The sequence below is a fragment of the Ranitomeya imitator genome, chromosome 1 (assembly GCF_032444005.1).
Source record: "Ranitomeya imitator isolate aRanImi1 chromosome 1, aRanImi1.pri, whole genome shotgun sequence".
Classification (NCBI taxonomy): Eukaryota; Metazoa; Chordata; class Amphibia; order Anura; family Dendrobatidae; genus Ranitomeya; species Ranitomeya imitator.
In genome coordinates this window covers 924,140,063-924,160,111 of record NC_091282.1, presented here as the reverse complement: position 1 = coordinate 924,160,111, position 20,049 = coordinate 924,140,063, and positions in this window count along the sequence as shown.

Genomic DNA, 20,049 nt, shown 5'->3' with positions numbered 1-20,049 from the left:
TTCGTGGCCTTGTGCAGTAAATAGGTTTGCCGCTTACACATGTCCTTACACCTGCTCCAGACTGGGCGGCCTCAGCTGATCCCTTATCGCCTACCACGGCCAGGAGGCCGCACAGTCTGAAGAAGGCGGAAGGAGATGAGTTAAGACAGGCGAACATATGCACTGCTCGTGCCCATAAACCACACCCTCGCTGACAAAATAAATATGACAACGAGGGGCGTTGTTTCTAGCAGGGCGGATGCACAGGCGCAGCCAGCTAACCATGATGACAAAAGACGGGAAACGCTACCAAGGGGGGTGCTGCGTATCATTACAAAGGAAAGTCACACCTCAGGGACAGTGGAATGGTCTCAATGAGACACATTTTGTACGTGTTGAGTTCCACGTGGGCAAGGAGAAAAAGTCAGCCACCTTGTACAAATGCAGCAGTACTGCTGTACTAGGTGGCTGTTATACATAGAAACACCTGGGGGGGTGGGGCCAGGTTCCCTTTTAATTTCAGTTCCTGTGCCTGCATGGCGTTTGCAGGTCACGTTGCCGGCTACACAGCAGGGGAACAGCTGGCGTTGCTGAACCCCACTAACACATTGGCTGGTGTTTTTCTCTGTGCAGCTAGCACTTCCGGGCAAAAACTAGCGGTGTTTGAGCCCAGGGTCAGCAGGAGGAGGAGAGGAGCAGAGTGTAGGCCGAAGCCTGCACTGGTGGCAGCTTTTGTTCTGTTGTGCCAGCGTGGCTTGTGCTGGACACGTTGCCGACTACACAGCAGGGGAACAGCTGGCGGTGCTGAACCCCACTGACACATCACCTAGTGTTTTTTTCTGTGTAGACAACACTTCCAGGTGGCAACTGACAGTGTTGAAACCCAGGGAATCAAAGAGGAGCAGAGTGTAGGCCGAAGCCTGCAGTGGAGCAAGTTGAAAGGGAACCTTTAACCCCCCCCCCCAGGCATTTGTTGCTGAAAGAGCCATCTTGTACAGCAGTAATACTGCACAAGGGAAAGGTCGCTCTTGAAATTATGCTCCTTGCAAACGCTGAACTACACACTCATGTAATGTGTCCCCTCACACCGTCAAACCATCCCGGAAGTGGGACTTTCCTTTGTAATGTGACACAGCACAGCCGTCATTCCAACCCCCTTGGTGCCGGGCACCACCTCCTCAACGTTGTTTGGTTCTGTCACGGAGCCCGCACTGTAATGTTATCCCTTGGCCATGCACAGTTAGCGGTGCCCGTCTTCTGACATCATGTAGGTGTCAGGCTGGCAGTGCCTGTGCGTCCAAGCTGCCCGAGATCCAACCTTGCAGTGTCATCTAATGTAGTCCCACTGCGGGCCAGGGATCCATGGGCATGCGCAGTGCATATCATCGCCTCTCACTCACCTCCTTCCTGCTTCTTCAGACTGTGCGGCGTCACGGCCGTGGCATGCTATTAGGGATCAGCTGACGCCGCCTAGTCTGAAGAAGCGTGAAGAAGGGGAGTGAGAGGCTAGTATATGCACTGCGCATGGCCATGGATACCAGGCCCACTGTGGGATCACATTAGACGACACTGCGAGGTGTGATTTCGGGCAGCGTGGACGCACAGGCGCAGCCAGGACGACAACAAATGATGTCAGAGGACGGGCAGCGCAAACTGTGCATGGCCAAGGGATAACATAACAGCGCAGGGTCCATGACGGAATCAAACAACGCTAAGGAGGCAGCGCACGGTGCCAAGGGGGTAGCAATGACGGCTGTGCTGTGTCACATTACAAAGGAAAGTCCCACCTCCGGGACGGTTGGACGGTGTGAGGGGACACATTACATGAGTGTGTAGTTCAGCGTTTGCAAGGAGCATAATTTCAAGAGCGACCTTTCCCTTGTGCAGTATTAGTGCTGCACATGGTGGCTCTTTCAGTAACAAACGCCTAGGGGGGGGGGGGGACAGGTCCCCTTACATTTTAGTTGTGCCAGCGTGGCGGTCGCATGACACGTTGCCGGATACACAGCTGGGGATCAGCTGACGTTACTGAACCCCAATAACAGAGGAGCGACTGTTGACTGTGCACACAGCACTTCCAGGCACCAACTGGCGGTGTTAGAGCCCAGGGACAGCAGGAGGAGCAGATTGGAGGTATTGCCGCACACACAGCTGGGGATCAGCTGACGTTACTGAACCCCAATAACAGAGGAGCGACTGTTGACTGTGCACACAGCACTTCCAGGCACCAACTGGCGGTGTTAGAGCCCAGGGACAGCAGGAGGAGCAGAGGAACAGAGTGTAGGCCGAAGCCTGATTGGAGCAAGTTGAAAGGAAACCTTTAACCCCCCCCCCCAAGACGTTTGTAGCTGAAAGAGCCATGTTGTGCAGCACTAAGGATGCAAAAGGAAAAGGTTGCTCTTTTAATTATGCTCCTTGCAAACACCGAAGTAAACACTAAAAATGTGTCCCTTTATACCGTTAAACCGTTCCGGAGGTGCGAATTTCCTTCGTAATGGGACACAGCACAGCTGTCATTCCTATCCCCTTGATGCCGTGCGCTGCCTCCTCAGCGTTGTTTTAAGCTGCCACGGAGCCTGCGCTGTTCTGTTAGCCCTTGGCCATGCCCAATTAGCGCTGCCTGTCTTCTGACATAATTTGGTGTCAGGCTGTCAGTGCCTGTGCGTCCACGCTGCTCCAGATCCCACCTCGCAGTCTCATCTAACGTAATCCCACTGCGGGCCTTGGAACCATGGGCATGCACAGTGCATAACCTCGACTCTCACTCCCCTCCTTCCCTCTTCTTCAGACTGTGCGGTGTCACGGCCGTGGCATGCTAGGGATCAGCTGACGGCGCACAGTCTAAAGAAGGCGGAGGGAAATGAGCGAGAGCCCGAGGGGAAGATATGCACTGCGCATGCCCATGGATCCCAGGCCCGCAGTGTGACTCAATCAGAAGACACTGCGAGGCGGGATCTCGGGCACCGCGGCCGCACAGGCGCAGCCAGCCTGACACCAAATTATGTCAGAAGACAGGCAGCGCAAATAGGGCATGCCCAAGGGATAACAGAACAGCGCAGGCTCCGTGACAGCTTAAAACAACGCTGAGGAGGCAGCGCATGGCACCAAGGGGGTAGGAATGACGGCTGTGCTGCGTCACATTACGAAGGAAAGTCCCAGCTCCGGGACGGTATAACGGTATCAGTGAACACATTTTATAAGTGTTAAGTTCTGCGTGTGCAAAGAGCTAAAAAAAAAGAGCTACCTTTTCCTTGTGCAGCATTACTGCTGCACAAGATGGCTCTTTCAGTAACAAACGACGGGGGGGGGGGGGGACAGGTTCCCTTACATTTAGGTTGTTGTGCCAGCGTGGCGGTCGCAGGACACATTGCCGGCTACACAGCTGGGGATCAGCTGACGTTACTGAAACCCAATAACACTGGGTCGTATGTTTTTACTGTGCAGCCTGCACTTCTGAGCCGCAACTGGCGGTGTTGGAGCCCAGGAATAGCAGTTCAGGTGGTAGAAAGATGAACACAGCAGGAGACCTGGATGACACCCAATTACTTAATCAGGCAGAGGAGTGGCAAATTCCTGCGAGATCCAGGCCTGGTTCATTTTCAGGAAAGTAAGCCGGTCAACGTTATCGGAGGATAGTCGCATGCGACGGTCTGTTAGTACACCACCTGCGGCACTAAAGACACGTTCCGATAAGACACTAGCCGCAGGGCAAGCCAGCACCTCCAATGCATACTGGCTTAGCTCTGGCCATGTATCCAGCTTAGAGACCCAAAACTTGAACGGGGAAGAGCCGTCTGGGAGTACAGTAAGAGGGCAAGCCATGTAGTCTGTCACCATCTGACGGAACCGTTGCCTCCTGCTGACTGGAGCCGCCGGTGATGGTGTAGACATTTGGGGCGGGCACACAAAAGTGTGCCAGAGTTGTGCCATACTGGGCTTGCCTTGGGCAGAGGCACTGCTTCTGCTCCCTCTTTGGGCAGAGCCTCCCCCACTGCCTCGACGCACTGAGCTGCTTTGTAAAGCACTAGCAGCACTCCTCTCAGTTGGACAGGAGAAGATGATGGAATTCACCAGTGTGTCGTGGTACTCCCGCAATTTACGCTCCCGGGTCAACGCAGGGATGAGGTTTTGGACGTTGTCCCGGTAGCGAGGATCGAGGAGGGTGAACACCCAATAATCAGGCATGTTGAGAATGTGGTCGATGCGGCGGTCGTTTCTCAGGCACTGCAGCATGAAATCCACCATGTGCTGCAGAGTGCCAACCGGCCCAGAAACGCTGTCCCCTGATTGAGACATGATCTCTGCCCGCTCGTCATCACCCCACCCTCGCTGTACACACTGACCACTGGACAATTGTGTCGCTCCCTCCTCTGGACGGAGCTCTTCCTCCTCCATTGACTCCTCCTCATCCTCCTCACAAATTGGCCCCTGCGTACCCCTTTGTGAGGAACCACGTGGCGCTGACTCTCCAGAAGCTGATGGAAAAGGTGACTCCTCATCCTCCACCTCTTCCACCACATCATCCCTTAACCCTTGCAAAGTTTGCTGAAGCAGGCAGATAAGGGGGACAGTCATGCTGACTAGTGCATCATCTGCACTTGCCATCCGCGTGGAATAATCAAAAGGACGCAAAACCTGGCAGACGTCCTTCATAGTGGCCCACTCTGTGGTTGTGAAGTCTGATCGGCGCTGACTGCGACTTCTTTGCGCCTGATGCAGCTGGTACTCCATAACTGCTTGCTGCTGCTCACACAACCGCTCCAACATATGTAACGTGGAATTCCACCGGGTAGGTAGGTCACATATGATGCGGTGTTCCGGAAGGCGGAATCGGCGCTGCAGAGCAGCAATGCGGGATCTGGCCAAGCTGGAACGCCGCAAGTGAGCACACTCTAGGCGGACCTTGTGCAGCAGGGCATCAAGATCCGGATAGTCCCTCAGAAAACTCTGCACAACCAAATTGAGCACATGTGCCAGACATGGGATGTGAGTGAGGTTGCCAAGGGCCAAAGCTGCCACCAGATTTCGGCCATTGTCACACACTACCATGCCTGGCTGGAGATTCGCTGGCAGTAACCACACATCGCTCTCCTGCTTGATGGCATTCCAGAGCTCCTGCGCTGTGTGGCTTCGATGCCCCAATGAAACTAGTTTCAAGACGGCCTGCTGACGTTTGGCCACGGCTGTGCTCATGTCGGTCATAGGTAAACGTTCACGGGTCCATGTGGGGGTGGACTGTGACGGATCCTGCAGAGAGGAATCAGAGGAACTGGTGTAAGAGGAGGAGTCGATGCGTACAGACTGGATTCCTGCAATCCTTGGAGTGGGCAGGACACGTCCTGCGCCACTCGCACGATCTGTACCTGGCTCAACAACATTAACCCAATGGGCAGTGAGGGAAACATATCGCCCCTGTCCATGCTGACTGGTCCACGCATCGGTGGTGAGGTGGACCTTGCTACTGACGGCGTTCAGTAGCGCATGTTTTATGTTTGCCTCAACATGCCTGTGCAGGGCAGGGACAGCCTGCCTGCTGAAGTAAAAGCGGCTGGGCACCTTGTACTGTGGGACTGCCAATGCCATCAAGTCACGGAAGCTGTCAGTCTCCACCAGCCTGAACGAGAGCATTTCCAGGGACAACAGTTTGGCAATGCCTGCATTCAGAGCCTGTGCTCGGGGGTGGTTGGCCGAGAATGCCCGCCTTTTCTCCCATGCCTGTACTACCGATGGCTGTAGAGTAGACTGGGAGTGTGAGGATGACTGGGAAGGTGGTGCTGTGGGTGGAATTACACAAGGTCTCTGGGAGGAAGCCAAACCAGCTGTGCGTGAGCTGGAGGAAGAGGCAACACGAGCTGAAGAGGTGGTAGCTGCCGCTGTTGGTTGGCCTACATCTTCAGTGTGTTTCTGTAACTCCACCGCGTGCCTGGTCCGCACATGTTTCCACATATTTGTGGTATTGAGGTTGCTGACATTTTTCCCTCTTTTTACTTTATGATGACACAGCTTGCATTTGACAAAACAAATGTCATCTGCAACTGTGTCAAAAAAGGACCAGGCACTGCAAGTCTTGGGAGCGCCCTTTTTGGCTTTGGAAAGAGACAGGCTCCTAACGGGTGCCAAAGTGGAGGCTACAGGCTCCGCAGTCTTCCCCCTCCCTCTCCCTCTTTGGCCCGTAAGAGGAAGCTCTTCCTCTGAGCTGCTCCCACCACCTTCCTGTTCCTCACGCCACGATGGGTCAAGGACCTCATCATCTCCACTACCCTCTGCCACCAACTGCTCCTCCTGGGTAGTCTCAGCAGCACAGTACGCACGAGAAAGCGGCACCTGAGTTTCATCATCAGATGCGTACTGCGCTGTGGTCACCGGAGGCACTGGCCCACCTGCCTCTTCAGAGTCAGAGAGAAAAAGGTGTTGGGCATCACTGCACACTGCCTCTTCTTCCATTTCTCCAATGCTGCTTGGCTGGCCCCCTGTTTCCAAGCCAAGAGATTCAGAGAACAGAAGTAGAGACGGCTCCTGTCCTGGGCTCTCTGACTGCCTGGCCAATTTGGCAGGTGGTGAAGAGACAGATGGCTGCTCTCCAGTGCTCTGTGCCTGAGAGGATGTGGCACTAACTGAAGTCGATGCCGAGGCGTTAGCTGCCATCCACCCGACAACGGCTTCAATTTGGTCTTCACGCAGCAGCGGTGCACGGCGCTCTCCGACAAAGCTGCGCATGAAGGACTGTTCCCTGCTGAAACTGAGTGACGACGAGTCACCGGCGCCCGCAGCAGGCACAGAATCACCACATCCTCTCCCTGCTCCTCTCCCTGCTCCGCGCCCACGCCCACGTGCCTTACTCCCTGCCCTCTTCATCTTGGTTGACAGATAAAGATAAGCAGAAAAGTACTAAGGCCTTAGTGTGCTTATTCCTGTAATGCTCCTCCTAACAGGTGTAAGAAACACTAATGTTGTAAATTGTGGACTAAACTTTATTATTTTTCAAATGTGGCCTACACAAGTGTAAGTTGTGTTTGGTGAACTTAACCTTTTTTTTGGTGCAGATCGGGCTACAGAGCTAGTTTAAATCACACGGAGACCGTGCAGACAGCCGTAAACGGCGCTGCAAGGCCAAGAAACCCTCCTCTAGGTTATCCTATATAGTGTTTTTCCACTATTTAGCTGGATACAAGTGGAAAGACACTAATAGGAATTTTTTTTTTCAAATTTTAAACTGGCTGCACTATTTGAAAAAAAGGAAATTGTTTTTCAAGGTATGAGGCAGTAACGCACCCTGAGCTGAATCCAACCGGCTATGGCTGCACACAGACTACAGGGCGAGCTGGGCTCACACGGAGACCGTGCAGACAGCCGTAAACGGCGCTGCAAGGCCAAAAAACCCTCCTCTAGGTTATCCTATATAGTGTTTTTCCACTATTTAGCTGGATACGAGTGGAAAGACACTAATAGGAATTTTTTTTTTAAAATTTTAAACAGGCTGCACTATTTGAAAAAAAGGAAAATTTTTCTCAAGGTATGAGCCAGTAACGAACCCTGAGCTGAATCCAACCGGCTATGGCTGCACACAGACTACAGGGCGAGCTGGGCTCACACGGAGACCGTGCAGACAGCCGTAAACGGCGCTGCAAGGCCAAAAAACCCTCCTCTAGGTTATCCTATATAGTGTTTTTCCACTATTTAGCTGGATACGAGTGGAAAGACACTAATAGGAATTTTTTTTTTAAAATTTTAAACAGGCTGCACTATTTGAAAAAAAGGAAAATTTTTCTCAAGGTATGAGCCAGTAACGAACCCTGAGCTGAATCCAACCGGCTATGGCTGCACACAGACTACAGGGCGAGCTGGGCTCACACGGAGACCGTGCAGACAGCCGTAAACGGCGCTGCAAGGCCAAAAAACCCTCCTCTAGGTTATCCTATATAGTGTTTTTCCACTATTTAGCTGGATACGAGTGGAAAGACACTAATAGGAATTTTTTTTTTCAAATTTTAAACAGGCTGCACTATTTGAAAAAAAGGAAAATTTTTCTCAAGGTATGAGCCAGTAACGAACCCTGAGCTGAATCCAACCGGCTATGGCTGCACACAGACTACAGGGCGAGCTGGGCTCACACGGAGACCGTGCAGACAGCCGTAAACGGCGCTGCAAGGCCCAAAAACCCCCCTCTAGGTTATCCTATGTAGTGTTTTTCCACAATAGAGCTGGAGACTGGTGGAAAAACACTAATAGGAAATTTGAGAAAAAATGTGCAGCAGGCTGCACTAAGAGCAAAAAAGAACAACTGTGTGAGGCAGTGTGAACCCCCCCTGAGCTGAATACAACCGGGTATATGGCTGCACACAGACTACAGAGTGAGCTGCACACACACACACACAGAGACCTTGCAGAACGCTGTTAAAACAGCGCTGCAAGGCAAGAGCAAGGTGAACAGTGAAGAACACACAGCGTTTTGCTAAATTAGCCTTTGGAAAGGAAAATAAAGCAATTAGCTAGCTCAACTGGCCCTCAGTTAGAACACAGCGTCCTGTCCCTAACTGAAATCACAGCAGAGTGAGCGCAAAATGGCGGCAGCGCTTTTTTATAGTGCAGAGTGACATCATTTCAGCAGCCAATCCAAGCCTTGCCAGTACTTACATGCCCACCATGCTAAACAGGATGTGCCCACACTTTCATTCATTCCTCATTGGCTGCTGCGTTCAATTTGAATTCTGGGAACTTCCGATTCCGGTATCCGATACGCGGGAAGTATCGGAATTCAGTATCGGAATTCCGATACCGCAAATATCGGCCGATACCCGATACTTGCGGTATCGGAATGCTCAACACTACTTACTGGCCTATAATTTCCAGGTTCACTTTTAGAGCCCTTTTTGAATATTGGCACCACATTTGCTATGCGCCAGTCCTGCGGAACAGACCCTGTCGCTATAGAGTCACTAAAAATAAGAAATAATGGTTTATCTATTACATTACTTAGTTCTCTTAGTACTCGTGGGTGTATGCCATCCGGACCCGGAGATTTATCTATTTTAATCTTATTTAGCCGGTTTCGCACCTCTTCTTGGGTTAGATTGGTGACTCTTAATATAGGGTTTTCATTGTTTCTTGGGATTTCACCTAGCATTTCATTTTCCACCGTGAATACCGTGGAGAAGAAGGTGTTTAATATGTTAGCTTTTTCCTCGTCATCTACAACCATTCTTTCCTCACTATTTTTTAAGGGGCCTACATTTTCAGTTTTTATTCTTTTACTATTGATATAGTTGAAGAACAGTTTGGGATTAGTTTTACTCTCCTTAGCAATGTGCTTCTCTGTTTCCTTTTTGGCAGCTTTAATTAGTTTTTTAGATAAAGTATTTTTCTCCCTATAGTTTTTTAGAGCTTCAATGGTGCCATCCTGCTTTAGTAGTGCAAATGCTTTCTTTTTACTGTTAATTGCCTGTCTTACTTCTTTGTTTAGCCACATTGGGTTTTTCCTATTTCTAGTCCTTTTATTCCCACAAGGTATAAACCGCTTACACTGCCTATTTAGGATGTTCTTAAACATTTCCCATTTATTATCTGTATTCTCATTTCTGAGGATATTGTCCCAGTCTACCAGATTAAGGGCATCTCTAAGCTGTTCAAACTTTGCCTTCCTAAAGTTCAATGTTTTTGTGACTCCCTGACAAGTCCCCCTAGTGAAAGACAGGTGAAACTGCACAATATTGTGGTCGCTATTTCCTAAATGCCCAACCACCTGCAGATTTGTTATTCTGTCAGGTCTATTAGATAGTATTAGGTCTAAAAGTGCTGCTCCTCTGGTTGGATTCTGCACCAATTGTGAAAGATAATTTTTCTTGGTTATTAGCAGAAACCTGTTGCCTTTATGGGTTTCACAGGTTTCTGTTTCCCAGTTAATATCCGGGTAGTTAAAGTCCCCCATAACCAGGACCTCATTATGGGTTGCAGCTTCATCTATCTGCTTTAGAAGTAGACTTTCCATGCTTTCTGTTATATTTGGGGGTTTGTAACAGACCCCAATGAGAATTTTGTTACCATTTTTCCCTCCATGAATTTCAACCCATATGGACTCGACATCCTCATTCCCTTCGCTAATATCCTCCCTTAAAGTGGACTTTAGACAAGACTTTACATAGAGACAAACCCCTCCTCCTCTCCGATTTTTACGATCCTTTCTAAACAGACTGTAACCCTGTAAGTTAACTGCCCAGTCATAGCTTTCATCTAACCATGTCTCGGTTATTCCCACTATGTCAAAGTTACCTGTAGATATTTCTGCTTCTAGTTCTTCCATCTTGTTTGTCAGGCTTCTGGCGTTTGCGAGCATGCAGTTTAGAGGATTTTGTTTTGTTCCAATCTCCTCACTGTGGATTGTTTTAGAAATGTTCTTACCTCCCTTCTGAGTATGTTTTCCTGGGTCGTCTTTGTTCGAGTCTAATGTTTTTCTTCCCGTCCCCTCTTCTTCTAGTTTAACGCCCTCCTGACGAGTGTAGCGAGTCTTCTGGCGAATGTGTGTTTCCCAGGTTTGTTGAGGTGTAGTCCGTCTCTGGCGAGGAGTCCATCATACCAGTAATTCACACCGTGGTCCAGGAATCCAAATCCTTGTTGTCTGCACCATCGTCTTAGCCAGTTGTTTGCATCAAGGATCCTGTTCCATCTCCTGGTGCCATGCCCATCTACTGGAAGGATAGAAGAAAAAACTACCTGTGCATCCAGTTCCTTTACTTTCTTCCCCAACTCTTCAAAGTCCTTGCAGATTGTCGGTAGGTCCTTCCTTGCCGTGTCATTGGTGCCAACATGTATCAGAAGAAATGGGTGGACGTCCTTGGAGCTGAAGAGCTTTGGTATCCTATCGGTCACATCCTTGATCATCGCACCTGGAAGGCAGCATACTTCTCTTGCAGTTATGTCCGGTCTGCAGATGGCTGCTTCTGTGCCTCTCAGTAGTGAGTCTCCCACCACCACCACTCTTCGTTGCTTCTTGGCTGTACTTTTTGCTGTCACTTGTTGCTGTGTGCCCTTTTCTTTTTTGCTTGCTGGTATTGCTTCATTCTTAGGTGTGCCATCTTCATCCTCTACAAAGATTTGATATCGGTTCTTCAGTTGTGTGGTTGGTGATTTCTCCATGGTCTTCTTGCTTCTTTTGGTCACATGCTTCCACTCATCTGCTTTTGGAGGTTCTCTGACACTTTTTGCACCTTCTGTGACCAGTAGAGATGCTTCTGTTCTGTCTAGAAAGTCTTCATTCTCTTTGATGAGTTTCAAAGTTGCTATTCTTTCTTCCAAACCCCGCACCTTTTCTTCTAAAAGGGCCACTAGTCTACACTTCTGACAGGTGAAATTGGATTCTTCTTCTGGTCGATCTGTGAACATGTAGCACATGCTGCAGCTCACCATGTAGGTTGTCACATCTGCCATGTTGCTCCTAGATCCTGCTGACTTGCTGTGTGTTTTCCTTCTTGTGTAATCTACTCAGCCAAGCTCTCTTGCAATAATGTCCTACAGGCAAAAATTCTTACGGCGCGCGGTTTGGTGATGCTTTCGAAGCAGCTGGTCCCGGCTGTACCCAACGATCTTCTAGCTTAGGGAGACTTCGCTTCTCCCAGAAGGCACCTGGAATATGCAAATTAGCCTCCTGAAGCTTGAATCCCTGGTTTGGTGATGCTTTCGAAGCAGCTGGTCCCGGCTGTACCCAACGATCTTCTAGCTTAGGGAGACTTCGCTTCTCCCAGAAGGCACCTGGAATATGCAAATTAGCCTCCTGAAGCTTGAATCCCTGGTTTGGTGATGCTTTCGAAGCAGCTGGTCCCGGCTGTACCCAACGATCTTCTAGCTTAGGGAGACTTCGCTTCTCCCAGAAGGCACCTGGAATATGCAAATTAGCCTCCTGAAGCTTGAATCCCTGGTTTGGTGATGCTTTCGAAGCAGCTGGTCCCGGCTGTACCCAACGATCTTCTAGCTTAGGGAGACTTCGCTTCTCCCAGAAGGCACCTGGAATATGCAAATTAGCCTCCTGAAGCTTGAATCCCTGGTTTGGTGATGCTTTCGAAGCAGCTGGTCCCGGCTGTACCCAACGATCTTCTAGCTTAGGGAGACTTCGCTTCTCCCAGAAGGCACCTGGAATATGCAAATTAGCCTCCTGAAGCTTGAATCCCTGGTTTGGTGATGCTTTCGAAGCAGCTGGTCCCGGCTGTACCCAACGATCTTCTAGCTTAGGGAGACTTCGCTTCTCCCAGAAGGCACCTGGAATATGCAAATTAGCCTCCTGAAGCTTGAATCCCTGGTTTGGTGATGCTTTCGAAGCAGCTGGTCCCGGCTGTACCCAACGATCTTCTAGCTTAGGGAGACTTCGCTTCTCCCAGAAGGCACCTGGAATATGCAAATTAGCCTCCTGAAGCTTGAATCCCTGGTTTGGTGATGCTTTCGAAGCAGCTGGTCCCGGCTGTACCCAACGATCTTCTAGCTTAGGGAGACTTCGCTTCTCCCAGAAGGCACCTGGAATATGCAAATTAGCCTCCTGAAGCTTGAATCCCTGGTTTGGTGATGCTTTCGAAGCAGCTGGTCCCGGCTGTACCCAACGATCTTCTAGCTTAGGGAGACTTCGCTTCTCCCAGAAGGCACCTGGAATATGCAAATTAGCCTCCTGAAGCTTGAATCCCTGGTTTGGTGATGCTTTCGAAGCAGCTGGTCCCGGCTGTACCCAACGATCTTCTAGCTTAGGGAGACTTCGCTTCTCCCAGAAGGCACCTGGAATATGCAAATTAGCCTCCTGAAGCTTGAATCCCTGGTTTGGTGATGCTTTCGAAGCAGCTGGTCCCGGCTGTACCCAACGATCTTCTAGCTTAGGGAGACTTCGCTTCTCCCAGAAGGCACCTGGAATATGCAAATTAGCCTCCTGAAGCTTGAATCCCTGGTTTGGTGATGCTTTCGAAGCAGCTGGTCCCGGCTGTACCCAACGATCTTCTAGCTTAGGGAGACTTCGCTTCTCCCAGAAGGCACCTGGAATATGCAAATTAGCCTCCTGAAGCTTGAATCCCTGGTTTGGTGATGCTTTCGAAGCAGCTGGTCCCGGCTGTACCCAACGATCTTCTAGCTTAGGGAGACTTCGCTTCTCCCAGAAGGCACCTGGAATATGCAAATTAGCCTCCTGAAGCTTGAATCCCTGGTTTGGTGATGCTTTCGAAGCAGCTGGTCCCGGCTGTACCCAACGATCTTCTAGCTTAGGGAGACTTCGCTTCTCCCAGAAGGCACCTGGAATATGCAAATTAGCCTCCTGAAGCTTGAATCCCTGGTTTGGTGATGCTTTCGAAGCAGCTGGTCCCGGCTGTACCCAACGATCTTCTAGCTTAGGGAGACTTCGCTTCTCCCAGAAGGCACCTGGAATATGCAAATTAGCCTCCTGAAGCTTGAATCCCTGGTTTGGTGATGCTTTCGAAGCAGCTGGTCCCGGCTGTACCCAACGATCTTCTAGCTTAGGGAGACTTCGCTTCTCCCAGAAGGCACCTGGAATATGCAAATTAGCCTCCTGAAGCTTGAATCCCTGGTTTGGTGATGCTTTCGAAGCAGCTGGTCCCGGCTGTACCCAACGATCTTCTAGCTTAGGGAGACTTCGCTTCTCCCAGAAGGCACCTGGAATATGCAAATTAGCCTCCTGAAGCTTGAATCCCTGGTTTGGTGATGCTTTCGAAGCAGCTGGTCCCGGCTGTACCCAACGATCTTCTAGCTTAGGGAGACTTCGCTTCTCCCAGAAGGCACCTGGAATATGCAAATTAGCCTCCTGAAGCTTGAATCCCTGGTTTGGTGATGCTTTCGAAGCAGCTGGTCCCGGCTGTACCCAACGATCTTCTAGCTTAGGGAGACTTCGCTTCTCCCAGAAGGCACCTGGAATATGCAAATTAGCCTCCTGAAGCTTGAATCCCTGGTTTGGTGATGCTTTCGAAGCAGCTGGTCCCGGCTGTACCCAACGATCTTCTAGCTTAGGGAGACTTCGCTTCTCCCAGAAGGCACCTGGAATATGCAAATTAGCCTCCTGAAGCTTGAATCCCTGGTTTGGTGATGCTTTCGAAGCAGCTGGTCCCGGCTGTACCCAACGATCTTCTAGCTTAGGGAGACTTCGCTTCTCCCAGAAGGCACCTGGAATATGCAAATTAGCCTCCTGAAGCTTGAATCCCTGGTTTGGTGATGCTTTCGAAGCAGCTGGTCCCGGCTGTACCCAACGATCTTCTAGCTTAGGGAGACTTCGCTTCTCCCAGAAGGCACCTGGAATATGCAAATTAGCCTCCTGAAGCTTGAATCCCTGGTTTGGTGATGCTTTCGAAGCAGCTGGTCCCGGCTGTACCCAACGATCTTCTAGCTTAGGGAGACTTCGCTTCTCCCAGAAGGCACCTGGAATATGCAAATTAGCCTCCTGAAGCTTGAATCCCTGGTTTGGTGATGCTTTCGAAGCAGCTGGTCCCGGCTGTACCCAACGATCTTCTAGCTTAGGGAGACTTCGCTTCTCCCAGAAGGCACCTGGAATATGCAAATTAGCCTCCTGAAGCTTGAATCCCTGGTTTGGTGATGCTTTCGAAGCAGCTGGTCCCGGCTGTACCCAACGATCTTCTAGCTTAGGGAGACTTCGCTTCTCCCAGAAGGCACCTGGAATATGCAAATTAGCCTCCTGAAGCTTGAATCCCTGGTTTGGTGATGCTTTCGAAGCAGCTGGTCCCGGCTGTACCCAACGATCTTCTAGCTTAGGGAGACTTCGCTTCTCCCAGAAGGCACCTGGAATATGCAAATTAGCCTCCTGAAGCTTGAATCCCTGGTTTGGTGATGCTTTCGAAGCAGCTGGTCCCGGCTGTACCCAACGATCTTCTAGCTTAGGGAGACTTCGCTTCTCCCAGAAGGCACCTGGAATATGCAAATTAGCCTCCTGAAGCTTGAATCCCTGGTTTGGTGATGCTTTCGAAGCAGCTGGTCCCGGCTGTACCCAACGATCTTCTAGCTTAGGGAGACTTCGCTTCTCCCAGAAGGCACCTGGAATATGCAAATTAGCCTCCTGAAGCTTGAATCCCTGGTTTGGTGATGCTTTCGAAGCAGCTGGTCCCGGCTGTACCCAACGATCTTCTAGCTTAGGGAGACTTCGCTTCTCCCAGAAGGCACCTGGAATATGCAAATTAGCCTCCTGAAGCTTGAATCCCTGGTTTGGTGATGCTTTCGAAGCAGCTGGTCCCGGCTGTACCCAACGATCTTCTAGCTTAGGGAGACTTCGCTTCTCCCAGAAGGCACCTGGAATATGCAAATTAGCCTCCTGAAGCTTGAATCCCTGGTTTTTCATCCCTGGTGGTGAGGTGGACCTTGCTACTGATGGCGTTTAGTAGTGCATGTTTAATGTTTCCCTCAACATGCTTTTTCAGCGCAGGGACACCTTGCCTGCTGAAATAAAAGCAGCGGGGCACGTTGTATTGTGGGACTGCCAATGCCATCAAGTTACGGAAGGTGTTAGTCTCCACCAGCCTGAATGACAGCATTTCAAGGGATAGTAGTTTTGCAATGCCAGCATTCAGAGCCGGTGCTTGGGGGTGGTTTGCCGAGAATGGCCGCCTTTTCTCCTATGCCTGTGCTACAGATGGCTGTAGACTGGGCTGGGAATGTGAGGATGACAGGGAATGTGGTGCTGTTGGTGGAATTACACTGGTTCTCTGTACAACAGTGCCAGAGGTTCTTCCATGGTGATCCTGTGAGGAAGCCGAACCAGCTGTGTGTGAGCTGGAGGAAGAGGCTACAACATGAGATGAGGAGGTGGTAGGTGTCACTGTAGGTTGGCCTAGGTCTTCAGTGTGGTTTTGTAACTCCACCACATGCTTGGTCCGCACATATTTCCACATATTTGTGGTGCTGAGGTTGCTGACACTTTTCCCTCTTTTGACTTTCTGAATACACAGCTTGCATTTGACAAAGCAAATCTGCAGCTGTTTCAAAAAAGGACCGGGCACTGAAAGTCTTGGGAGTGCCCATTTTGGGTTTTGGAAGAGGCATGCTCCTAATGGGTGCCAAAGTGGAGGCTACAGGCAACGCAGTCTTCCCCCTCCCTCTCCCTCCTTTTTGGGCCATTCGGTGAATCTCTTCCTCAGAGCTGCTCCCACCACCTTCCTGTACCTCACGCCATGATGCGTCAAGGACCTCATCATCTACACTACACTACCCTCTTCTAACAACTGCTTCTCCTGGGTAGTCTTGGCAGCACAGTACGCACCAGAAAGTGGCACCTGAGTCTCATCATCAGATGGGTACTGAGGTGTGCTGACCGTAGGCACTGGCCCACCCGCCTCTTCTGATTGAGAGAGATAAAGCAGTTGCGCATCACTGCATACTGCCTCCTTCTTTCCAAGCCAAGAGATTCAGAGAACAGAAGTAGAGATGGCTCCTGTCCTGGGCTCTATGACTGCCTGGGCCATTTGGCAGGTGGTTAAAAGACAGATGGGTGCTCTTCAGTGCTCTGTGCCTGAGAGGATGTGGCACTAACTGAAGTCGATGCGTTAGCTGCCATCCATCCGACAACGGCTTCACTTTCATCCCACAGCAGTGGGGTACGGCGAGCTCCTACAAAGCTGCGCATGAAGGACTTTTCCCTGCTAAAACTGGGGGATGATGAGTCACCGGTGCCCGCAGCAGGCACAGAATCCCCATGTCCTCTCCCTGCTCCACGTCCATGACCACGTGTCTTACTCCCTGCCTTCTTCATCTTGGTAGACTGATAAAGATAGGCAGAAAAGTATTAAGGGCTTAGTGTGCTTATTCGTGAACAGCTGCTAACAGGTATAAGAAACACTAATTTTATAAAGTGTGGACTAGACTTTAATATGAGCTAATGTGGCCTACACAACTGTAAAGTGGAGTGTTTGGTTAACTTTATTAACTTTTAGTTTTTTTCACAGAACAGACTACAGCGTGAGCTGAACTCACACAGAGACCTTGCAGACAGCCGTGAACGGCGCTGCAAGGCCAGAAAAGCTCCTCTATGTACTCCTATATAGTGTTTTTCCACAATCTAGCAGGATATGGATGGAAAACCACTAACAGGATAAATCGAGAAAAATGTGCAGCAGGCAGCACTAATTGAAAAAAGGACAAAGGAACAGTATGAGGCAGTGACTCAAGCTGAGCTGACTACAACCAGCTGTGGCGGCAGAACAGATTACAGCGTGAGCTGAACTCACACAGAGACCTTGCAGACAGCCGTGAAAGGCACTATAAGGCCAAAACAACTCCTCTATGTACTCCTATATAGTGTTTTTCCACAATCTAGAAGGATATGGATGGAAACCCACTAATAGGATACATCTGGAACAATGTGCAGCAGGCAGCACTAATTGAAAAAAGACAATGGAACAGTATGAGGCAGTGATGCACGCTGAGCTGACTACAACCAGCTTTTGCTGCAGAACAGACTACAGAGTGAGCTGCACTCACACAGAGACCTTGCAGACAGCCGTGAACGGCGCTGCAAGGCCTAAAAAAGCTCCTTTATGAACTCCTATATAGTGTTTTTCCACAATCTAGCAGGATACAGATGGAAATCCACTAATAGTATAAATCAGGACAAAATGTGCAGCAGGCAACACTAATTGAAAAAAGGACAATGGAACAGTATGAGGCAGTGATGCACACTGAGCTGTCTATAACCGGCTGTGGCTGCAGAACAGACTACAGAGTGAGCTGCACTCACACGGAGACCTTGCAGACAGCCGTGAACAGCGCCGCAAGGACAAAACAAGGTTCTCACACAACGGTTGCTAAATTAGCTTGGGTAAAGCACAATGAAGCAAATCGCTATCTCAAACTGGCCCTCAGTCTGAACACAGCATCCTGTCCCTAACTGAATTCACAGCAGAGTGAACCCAAAATGGTGGCGGCGACTTTTATAGTGCATCATGACATAATTTCAGCAGCCAATCACAGCCATGCCAGTAGTTACATGACTAACATGCATAACACATTTTGCCCACAATTTTTTTTAGGGACCACATCACATTTGAAGTCACTTTGAGGAGTATATATGATACAAAATATCCAAAAGTGATGCCATTCTAAAAACTGCACCCTTGACAGGGCTCAAAAGTATATTCAAGAAGTTTATTAACCATTCAGGTGCTTCACAAGAATTTTTGGAATGTTTAAAAAAAATGAACAATTAACTTTTTTTCACAAAAGTTATTTCAGATCCAATTTAATTTATTTTACCAAGGGTAACAAGAGAAATTGGACCCCATTAATTAGTGTAAAATTTTTCCTGAGTACGCCGATACCCCATATGTGGGTTAAACCACTATTTGGGGGCATGGCAGAGCTCAGAAGGGAAGGAGCGCCGTTTGACTTTTCATTGCAAAATTGGCTGGAATTGATATCTGATGCCATGTCGCATTTGGAGAGCCCCTGATGTGACTCAAAAGTGAAAACCCCTCAACAAATGACATCATTTTGGAAAGTAGACCCCCTAAGGAACTTTCTAGACATGTGGTGAGCACTTTGAATTTATAATGTAGAGCCGTAAAAATAAAAATCAGATTTTTTTTCACAAAAATTATCTTTTTGCCCCCAATTTTTAATTTTTCCAAAGGTAAAAGGAGAAATTGGATGCCAAAATTTGTTGTGCAAATTGTCCTGAGTATAGTGATACCCCATATGTGGGGTTAAACTACTGTTTGAGTGCATGGCAGAGCTCCGAAGGGAAGGAGCACCGATTGACTTTTTAATGTAAAATTGGCTGGAATTGAGATCAGATGCCATGTCACATTTGGAGAGCCCTTGATGTGCCTAAACAGTGGAAACCCCCCAATTCTAACTCCAACCCTAACCCCAACACACCGTTAACCCTAATCCCAACCCTAACCACAAACCTAACCGTAACACACCCCAAACCCTAACCCCAACCCTAACCCTAATCCCAACTTTAACCTTAATCAAAACCCTAACCCAAACTTTAGCCCCAACCATAACCCTAACTTTAGCCCCAAACCTAACCCTAACTTTAGCCCCAACCCCAACCTTATCCCTAATGGAAAAATGGGAATAATATTTTTTTATTTTATTATTTTTCCATAAGTAATGGGATGATAAGGGGGGTTTGATTTACTATTTATAGCGGGTTTTTATTGCTTTTTTTATGTTTGGCAGCTGTCACACACTAAAAGATGGTTTTTATTGCAAAAAACAGTTTTTGCATCACCATATTTTGAGAGCTATAATTTTTCCATATTTTGGCCCACAGAGTCATGTGAGGTCTTGTTTTTTTCTAGACGAGTTGGCATTTTTATTGGTTCCATATTCAGGCACAAGACATTTTTTGATCGCTTTTTATTCAGATTTTTGGGAGACAGAATGAACAAAAACCAGCAAATTATGAATTTATTTTGGGGGGCGCGTTTACATAGTTCCGCGTGCCGTGAAATTTACTCGGGTTAGTACGATGACAGCGATGCCTCATTAATTTTTTTATGCTTCGGTGCTCTTATACAATAAAAACAATTTTATATAAAAATAATGATTTTTGCATCCTTTTATTCTAAGAGCTATAACTTTTTTATTTTTCTGGTGATGGCGCTATATAGTGGCTTGTTTTTTGCAGGACAAGATGACGTTTTCAGAGGTACCAAGTTTATTTATATCCGTCTCTTTGATCGCGAGTTATTCTGCTTTTTGTTCGGAGGTGTGATAATATAGCATTATTTTTTGGGCTTCTTTTTGTAATGGTGTTAACTAAAGGGATTAACTAGTGTGAGTTTTATAGGTAGGGTTGTTACGTACGTGGAAATACCAAATATGTGTACTTTTATTGTTTAGATTTTTTAAATTCAAATATTTATTTATTGATTGAATAAATATAGATTATTTATTATTATTTTTTAGAATTTTTTAAAATATTTTTACAATTATTTTATTTTTTTTATGCCATTTTTAGATTGACCCTTTGTCCCACTATGGGATACTCATTTTGCGCAGGCTGATTGCTTCTATAGCATGCAAATGTGCATGCTATAGAAGTTGTCAGTAGGGTTGAGCGAAACAGATCGGCAATTTTCAAAAGTC